This window comes from Sceloporus undulatus, chromosome 9 (genome assembly GCF_019175285.1).
Source record: "Sceloporus undulatus isolate JIND9_A2432 ecotype Alabama chromosome 9, SceUnd_v1.1, whole genome shotgun sequence".
In the NCBI taxonomy this organism is placed as follows: domain Eukaryota; kingdom Metazoa; phylum Chordata; class Lepidosauria; order Squamata; family Phrynosomatidae; genus Sceloporus; species Sceloporus undulatus.
In genome coordinates, this window is record NC_056530.1 from 34,327,477 (window position 1) to 34,336,627 (window position 9,151).

Sequence of the window (9,151 nt, forward strand, 5' to 3'; positions counted from 1 at the left end):
TGAATGATGAGTAACTGTGGTCAAAAACACACTGTAGCAATAATCCAGTTTGAGACTGATTTAATTGCTCTGGCTCAATGCTGGGGAATTCTGGGAACTGTGGTTTTGTGAGATATTTAGCATTCTCTGTCAGAGAGAGCTCTGGTGCCACAATAAACTACAATTACCAGGATTCCCTAGCACTGAGCCAGAGCAATTAAAGCAGTGTGTCTTGGACCTATGTTCAGCAGAATGCTTACTACTGGGGATGGAATGCCCGGGAAAAGGGTGACATGGTCTGGCTCTCTGGAACTCTAAACAGAAGCACTAGAACATACAGTCACATGTATTACTTACATGACTCAAAGCCCCCCAAAAAGGACATAAAAACGGGGTGGGGGAGGAAGAGGAGGGAAGCAGAAAGCAAGCAAATGCAGGCACCCAAACCTAACGGTTACATCAGGGTTTCTTGACCAGGTTCCCTAGAATCCTAGGGTTCCACAAGAGATCACTAGAGATAATGTGAGAGACTGTGGATGAAAAAAAATTAATCAGTTCCTTTTAGTGGTAGGTATGACTTTAATGCAGGGATTCCCTGAGACCTAAAAATTAGTCCAAGAGTTCTTCCAGGGTATAAATGTTGAAAAAGGCTGTTACATTCTACCTCTACTTTTAAGAATCAACTGAGAATGGAATCAGTTTAGGAATTCTTGGGAACCAAAGAGAGCTGGCCTCTGAGCAGGGGCATCACTAGGGGGGTGCAGATTGCACCAGGAGACACCCTGAGCGGGTGAACACCCAGGGGCATGATCACTTCTGCCCATCCCAAGGTTGCACCAAACCACTACCATCAAGGCAGAGGCAGTCTGGCTGGTAGAGGGAGTCAGTTGGGGGTGCCAGATAGCCTGCGAACACCAACCCGGGTGATGCCACTGGGACTAATGGATTGGGCCTTCCTTTACTGGTGTCAAATGAAATCTGGGACTCTCTGAACTTGGAAATGTTTATTTTGCCACTACAATTCCCAGAATGCACATGCCATGCTGATCGGGATGATTCTGGGAAATATAGTCCACCCAAGTAATTTTTCCAAACTCTGGATATTCTGCATGCAACATGTGTTCTGCCACCTGTGCCAGCCAAAACATTCACACACACCAACATCTCAAAGGTGTTCATGCCCTACTCACTCATCACTCCAACTGCTGCCTGCAACAGGAATAATAAACACCAAAGATCGGCTTGCTTGAGCTCCATGGTCACAGCAGCGTCCAGGTACACCAGTGCAGACCTTAAAGACCACTGAGGAGAGAGATTCAGGCTCACAACCGGCAATTCGTATCTGTAAGAAAGCAAAAAATGATTGTATCAGGACTTCCTCTTTTGTCCAAGTTATTACCATAAACATGAGTATGAAGGAGAATGGAAGTCCCATGGTAGAATCCAGATTCAAAAATATTTCTTTCAAGTAGGGCTACTGGAAACCTCATTTGTCCTGGCCATGTTGCTGTGTGCTTTCAAGCTGTTTCCACCTTATGTCTATTGTCAAGAGATGGAACAGCTTCAGAAAGCTAGCTTCCCTTGATAATTCATGCAGGAGAAAGAACACTCCACTCCTAAAAGCCAACTCTCAAAGGACTGCAGAGTTACTCAGAGGGCTGGATATACATCTAGCCCTGATGCCGATTCACTGCCACTGTGTTACCCTTGAATCTATGACTCTACAATGGTGATGATTCCAGATCCCATCATCCCTGAATCCTGAGGCTGATGTTTGCTGGAGTCCAACAAAACCTGGAGAGACCACAAAGCGTAGTCTGCCTGAAGACATACTGACCCCCAACTTCATGCCTGTTTACCTAAACTTAAATTCCACTGTAATCCACATAGACTTATTCTTAGGGTAAAACTGCATAGGGACTACATGCCTAGTAAAGGCTGGAGAAGGGAACTTTCCACACTCCAGCCTCAATCCTACAAGTAGACCTGACTAGTGTAGAACCACAGGATGGGTATATTATAGTTGAGACTAAGCCAAAGGAATCCAGCCTCTTTCTTGTGAAAGAAGTTGTATGAGATTCAAAAACAGGACATCCTATGTCATTAGCCACCCTGCGCCATTAGACTTTACCCACCTGTTGCAACTTGCCTTCCTCTCCTTTGGACCAGCCTGTCTGTTCTTTGGTGTGTCTGTTCACCATTCGTTTCTTTTTGTCCCGTCCTTGGAGATTTTATTAAGACAGTCACTTCTCCTGCCCTCGGCACACCTTTGAAGGAAACACACTCTATTGGTCGCGCCTTTAGGTTGAACAACATTCCCGCCTACACCTTTCTTAACCTCCTGTCACTCCTTGGATCCATCATTTTGTCATAATCTTTTCTCCTCCCACTTGTATTTTTCCTTTTGAGTGGGCGAGGAATATTCATACATCCAAGACAACTTAAGTAACAGGACTGGCAACCACAGAAATATAGGACCCAGCACAGCTTTCAATTTCTGGCAAGCGTTAGGAGAATCATGAACACCACTGTGGAGGTCAGTATTGAAAATAAATTTAGCTTTCATATTTAAGATCTCACAAGAAACACAGCAATTATTTAAACATTGTTTTAAAATGCCAAACTTTTAAAAAACAGAGAAACAGAAGACATTTTACAGACCTCATTTGAGACAATTTAGATCAAACCAAATGACCCTCTTCCATCCATCCATCATCTGCCACACAAGGTTACAGTGAAGCTACATGAGGCGAAATGTATATAACATCAAGCTCTTTGGAAGAAGGGCAGAAAATGAATGGAATAATATAATTAAATATAATATTATCTAATTAATAATCGCTAAAATAGCATTGTGAAGTAAATCGGTTTTGTTATACCTTCTCCATGTTGCTAATTAAGGCAAAGAGAACATGACTTGCCTAAAGCCATCTACTGAGAGTCAATGAAAGGTAATGGTTAGTGTGGTGGACTTAGCCTTAGGAAATCCAGATTCATCCTTACTGGATCCTGAACTCAATGGGTAGCCACTCCCTCTTGCAGTCTGACCTACCTTACAGGGTTGTTCTGGGGATAAAGTGGGGAGGATGTGAGCCATCTACACTGCCTTAAACTCAACATACTTGAGGCAAGATATATAAGCAGCTATTGTAATTAATAATAACACTGAGTTTGTGTAAAGTTCCCTTCTCCAGCCTTTACTAGGCATGTAGTCCCTATGCAGTTTTATCCTAAGAATATGTCTACGTTGATTACAGTGGAATTTAAGTTTAGGTAGACAGGCCTTCTCTCCCTTCATTCCCTCCCTTTTACTCATGAGAACCACATTCATATTCTTTTAAGATACTCCTACATCCTACTGTTATTTTCTCCATGCTAGTACTCTCCAGCTACGTTGGTCTACAATTCCCATCATCCCCAGTGAACACAGAAGGAACTTGGGATGATGGGAACAGCTATCGATCGCATCTGAAGAGCACTAGTTTGGTGAAAGCTGCCTGATCCTAATGAAGTCCAATACTACAAGTAAGCCTCACTGAATGCAAGAGACTATCTTCGTAATGATAATAATAATATTAATACAGTAGGCCCGTCCTATATGTTGGGGATCCATTCTGGACCCCCCCCTCCCGCATATGGGAAAGAATGCCTATGCTGGAATCTTATGGATTCCTATGGTGGTGCGCTCTTGTGTGCGGTGGCATGCATGCGCCTATGGCGACCACACCATTTTGCCTGCTGGGATTTGCCATCCACGTCAGCTCAAGTCAGAGGATGATGCGCCAGCGGATGGTGTGGGCAGTCTGTAATAATAATAATAATAATAATAATAATAATAATAATAATAATAATAATTTCCCCACCTTCCTTTCCTCTTTCTGTTTCTTTTCATTTCCTTTCAAACTGTAGCCTCCTTAGAAGTAGAAAACCTGTTCTCTTGCATAGCGGGTCTGTCAGCAGCAGAGTCCAGGGGGGTCTGCAAAGCTTTCCAATTTTCAAGGGTTTAACTATAGCAAAGAGAGTGCAAAACAGGAAATAGAGCCTGTTACAGACTGCCCAAATAAAGCTGCTTGGGGTCTCTTTGGAGGTATGCTGTTTAAATGATGCATGCATCTTAAGAATCCGGAAGCTGCACCAAAGCTGCGCTCCAGTGCTTAGGAATGGAGTGTGGCTTTGGTGCGATCTCTGGACTCTTAGGACCCAGGCATCATTTAAATAGCATACCTCCAAAGAGACCCGAAGCAGCTTTATTTTGGCAGTCTGTAACAGGCCATTGGTTCAAAATACACAGCAGAAGTAATCCGGTTTGGGACCGCTTTAACGGCCCTGGCTCAATGTTAGGGGATCCTGGGAATTGTAGTTTGTTGTGGCACCAGAGCTCTCTGACCAAACTCCACTTCCAAGGGTTCCCTAGCATTGAGCCAGGGCAGCTAAACTGGTCTCAAACTGGGCCATTTCTGCAGTGCGGACGGAGCCAGAGAGAGCCAGAGCGGTGGGATGCTTTGAGCCTTGGGACTTAAAGACAGCCTATATAGTCCTATCACAACCCAACCAGGAGCCGGAGTTGCTCCTGAGGCGCCTGGGGAGCACCAAGCAGCCGCCTCCGGGCGCCTGGGCCTTCGCCCTCCCGGCCCCCGCTCGCCCTCCTCCGAGGCCCGGCCCTTACCCTTACCCCGCCGCCGCTTCCTTTGCAGCCAGCAGCTGGGAAGGCGACTGAGAAGAAAAGTCCTCCGGTTCCCACGCCCCTCCCGGTTAGCGAGTCACGTGGCCCGGCGTCCGTGACCTTCTTCTGTCGCGGGGGCCGCTGGGAGTTTGGTCTTCGGGGCAAAAGAAGGCGGAGGACTCCTGAGCCCCCCCCCCACTCCCATTATAGGAATAACAATACTTTCTTTTGCTCCTGATCGTATGGCTGCATCCACACTGGGGAAATAACCCGCTGGCACCCCTTTAACTCGCCCTGCCTCAAGCTATGGGATTCTGGGAGTTGCAGTTTGTGGAGTCCAGAGCAGAGACCCCAACAACAAACTCCAACTCCAGAATCCCATAGCCTAGAGCGAGGGCAGTTAAAGGGGGTGCCAAAGCGGGTTATTCCCAGTGTGGATGCAGCTTATGTCTCTGTACTACACTTCGTATGCAAGCATCAACCAGAACAGGGGCTGCAAAGGGATCTAGGAGTCCAAGTAGACCATAAGTTGAACATGAGTCAACAGTGCGATGCAGCAGCTAAAAAGGCCAATCGATTTTAGCTGCATCAATACATGATAGTGTCTAGATCAGAGAAGTAATAGTGCCCACTGTTCTGCTTTGGTCAGGCGCCACCTGGAATATGTGTCCAGTTCTGGGCCCCACGATTCAAAAAGGACATTGAGAAACTGGAGCGTGTCCAAAGAGGGGGACTAAAATGGTGAAGGGTCGGGAAACCATCTCCTATGGAAAGGAGCTGGGGAGTTTAGCCTGGAGAGAGAAGGTTAAAAGTGTACATGACAGCCCTGTTTAAAAATTTGAAGGGAGGTCATGTTGAGTAGGGAGCAAGCTTGTTTTCTGCTGCTCCAGAAACAAGACCCGGAGCAATGGATGCAAGCTTCATGAAAAGAGGTTCCACCTCAACAGAGGAGGAACTTCCTGACAGTAAGGGCTGTTTGACAGTGGAATGCACCCCTTGGAGTGGAGTGGAGTCTCCTTCTTGGAGGTCTTTAAGCAGAGGCTGAGATGGCTATCTGTCGGGGATGCTTTGATTGAGATTTGCTGCATGGCAGAATGGGGTTGAACTGGATGGCCTTGTGGTCTCTCCAGCTCTATGATTCTAAGTGCCTCCCCACAACTGGCGAAAGATGTGGGTAGTCTGGGAAGGTGAAGAGCAGAGATTATCACATTAACCTTCCCTCCCAATGCTGATGTTGCTTTCAAACAGCTGGAAAAGAAACAATTCTGTAACATTACCACTCAATTGTGAATTCAGAAAAGGCTAGCTATGCATCTTATCACACTACTATTCCATTTACTAGCAGCTATCCAAGATTAAGTAAGTAGTCATACCTTCATTGGGAGTGGGTGGATGCAGGGAAACCTGTATAAATTCAATTTCTCTGCCAAATGAATAATTGCCTCTTGTTAGAGATGTTGCTTTCATTTGTAAAGGGGTGGTGGTGCAGGAAAACTCTTTAAATCCCCTTCTCTGTGAATTACCCCGAATGACCTATCACACGTACGTTAATAAGGGGTCAATTGTGGGATGACACGCTGTTCACAGGATTTTCCCATTCATTAAAGTTGCGGTACAAGCATGGACTGATACAGGACAGCTACTGCAACAGCTATGAAGCTGGGCAATAAGATCCCCGAGGGTTGCCCTAATGTCCAGTAAAACCTGGGACAAAATGTAAGCAAAATCTAGACCAAACTGTAGGACAACTGCAGGACAAAACCAGCCCAAAATGTAGGACATTTAAGGTCCTCCATTTTCTTAGTGGCCAATTATGGCAACCATTCCGCCATTAGAGTGGACATCAACGCTGGAGGGCAACCAAAATGGTGAAGGGTCTGGAAACCATGCCCTACAAGGAGAGACTTAGGCAGCTGGGTATGTTTAGCCTGGAGAAGAGATGGTTAAGAGGTTATATCATACCCCATTTAAGCATTTGAATGAGTGTTCTATTGAGGATGGAGCAAGCCTGTTTCTGCTGCTCATGAGAATAGGACCCAGAAAATGGATGCATGGTACGGGAAAAGAAACTCCAGCCCACTATTAGGAGGAATTTCATGAAGTAAGAGCCGCTTGACAGTAGAAGACACTCCTCAGATGGTGGTGGAGTCTCCTTCTTTGGAGGTCTTTAGACAGAGGCTGGAGGCTATTTGTCGGGGATGCTTTGACTGAGAGTTCCTGCATGGCAGAATGGGGTTGGACTGGATGGCCCATGTGGTCTCTTCTGATTGTGCTTCATCCTGCTATTAAAGATCAGTGCGATATCTTCACCATTACAAGGAGAAATCAGTGAGGCTGGTGCAATGTTTTTAAGGGACCCTGAAAAGAAAGTTCATGCAACCTTCATTCTCACCATGGACATATACAGGCTGCTGATTCTCTTTGCCTTTCTTGCACACCAATACTTGACAAGCTTTAACTCTCACTGCCCCCCTGCGCTGCCCCCTTTCCCCCTCACTGTCCCTCCTGCCACTTTACCTCTCATGCCCTGTTGCCCCCCCTTTATCCCCCCTCACACATCCCCCTGCTGACCTTTCCCCCCTCACCGACCCCCTGCTGTACCATCATGCGTATAAGTACATGAAAATCACTGGGAAGGTGCTGGGGTGGGAAGCTACATGGGGCCAGTTCCCCCTTCAAAATACCTTCCCCCAGCTACCCAAATCCTCCTCCCACTAATTTACAACCGCTACATGATGGGGCCCCCTGAAACCGTGATGGGCATGGGGGCCGCCGGGTTATGGCAACCCTAGCCACATCTCTTCTCCTTTGTGGACTGGCAGTAGCTCTTCCATCAAGAGAATCCTTCAAGGTCCTACAGCTTCAGAGGCGTGAGGCTCGTCCTTTTTCCTGTGCCTCGTAATTTGCTGGACCTGTTCCCCTCTCACACCACGCCACCCCCCCCCTTTTCCTTTTGTGTCATGTCTTAATTAGACTGTAAGTGTGCAGACAAAAAGTCCAGGGAGATGAAAATAGGAAACACTGTGATTTTATTAGAACAAGGTTGCAATGGGATGCTAAAGGATACAGAAATTTAAAAAGCATACAATATATGCTCCTGAAAACAATCTTCACGTTTCTCCATGACACTGACAAGACGTACAATAATCTTCAGTTTTCCATGCCCACTGACGAAGACGTATAGATAATCTTCAGTTTTCCATGACCACTGACGAAACGTATAGTCGAAACGCGTTTGGTCTCTGTTTGCTCACTTTCCAGTTGTAATGGGCGTACTGTGTTATCCCTTTAAATTTTTTACTGAGGGGTGCAAAGGAATTATCACCATCGCACTGGTATTTGTATGTCTGACACCTCCTTATGTTTTGCTTTACCTTCGGGACATGCAGTTTACAAGGCCTAGTACTGATTGGTATCACCAGTCTTGTTTGTTAGGGCGTGACTTACAGGCCAGCATAAGCCTGTTGTTTTCAGGATTGCATAATTTTTGCTTTTTAAATTTCTTTTATCCTTTTAGCATCCCATTGCAACTATTTGTTCTAATAAAATTAGTGTTTCATTTTTCATCATCTCCCTAGACTTTTTGTCTGCACACCTGTTGTTTTCAGTTTAGGGTATCACCTCCCAGTTTTTCCTTAATTAGATGTAAGCCTGAGGGCAGGGAACTGATTTTTCTTGTTCTCTTTCTTGTAATATACCGCATGCAGTTATGGCACTGACCGGGGAGGGAAGGAAGCAAATTAAAAAAGGTTTTGTCCCCATACTGATCTACAGTAAAAATGGAGTTCCTATAATAAAGCCTTTACTTTGGAGACGCTCCTTAATCATGATCGCAACCACTGCATGCACTCTCTTTTCTCTGTCAAGTCATTATTAATTCACACGGTTCTAGGAAAAAATTTGGTAACACCTAGTATGAACATGGACCACAATAATTGATTTAATTGGTTCTGGGTAGGTGCACTTAACAGATATAAGCATAAAATTGAGTGTAAGATACATATGGCTTTATTTGGTTTTCTCAGGTAAGTATTTGTGCATTTCAGCCAGCCAGTGGTACGTTTCTCCCCAGTGTGCTAGAGAAGTTTGTAAGCTTTTCCTACAACTAGGGCTCCAGTGTGTTTAACAGATTTCTCTGGCAAGCAGAAATTGGGAGGTGAAGTCTCTCCTAGCCATGAAGCTACACGCTTTCACCTACTAAATAATTTCTACTTGAGTCATGGTTAACAGACCAGAATCCCAACCAGAGTAAACAAGGTGGCAACCCTCTTTCCAACCAATGCTTCCTCGCATTCCTCCAAGGGATTGGGAAGGCAACCCGTCATCCGCAGCATGCATCCAGTGATTCAAAGGAGCTAAGTCACTGGAAGAAGGCTATGAGCTCATACAAAAGGCCATGCAGGGACGTAGCCAGGATTTTAGGAAGAGGGAGGTCCAGACTAAAGCGCCACCATTTTAATGGGGCTTGGGTGCAGCGGCGCAGCAGCACACACCATTCATTTTTCTAAT

General features: G+C 45.6%; 1 long non-coding RNA gene across 3 annotated transcripts; it reads right to left on the reverse strand.

Moving 5' to 3' along the window:
- Positions 1-108: 108 nt before the first annotated feature.
- LOC121915798 lies at positions 109-4,691 on the reverse strand. 3 transcript variants are annotated; one of them, XR_006100748.1, is made up of 4 exons: positions 3,843-3,981; positions 2,115-2,246; positions 1,170-1,321; positions 109-509 (listed from the first exon to the last, which is right to left on the reverse strand). It is a non-coding gene; the product is annotated as an uncharacterized LOC121915798 (long non-coding RNA). The 3 variants fall into 3 exon arrangements; XR_006100749.1 differs by lacking the exons at positions 109-509; positions 3,843-3,981 and adding an exon at positions 4,652-4,691 and having other exon boundaries at positions 518-1,321; XR_006100747.1 differs by lacking the exon at positions 109-509 and having other exon boundaries at positions 518-1,321.
- Positions 4,692-9,151: the final 4,460 nt, after the last annotated feature.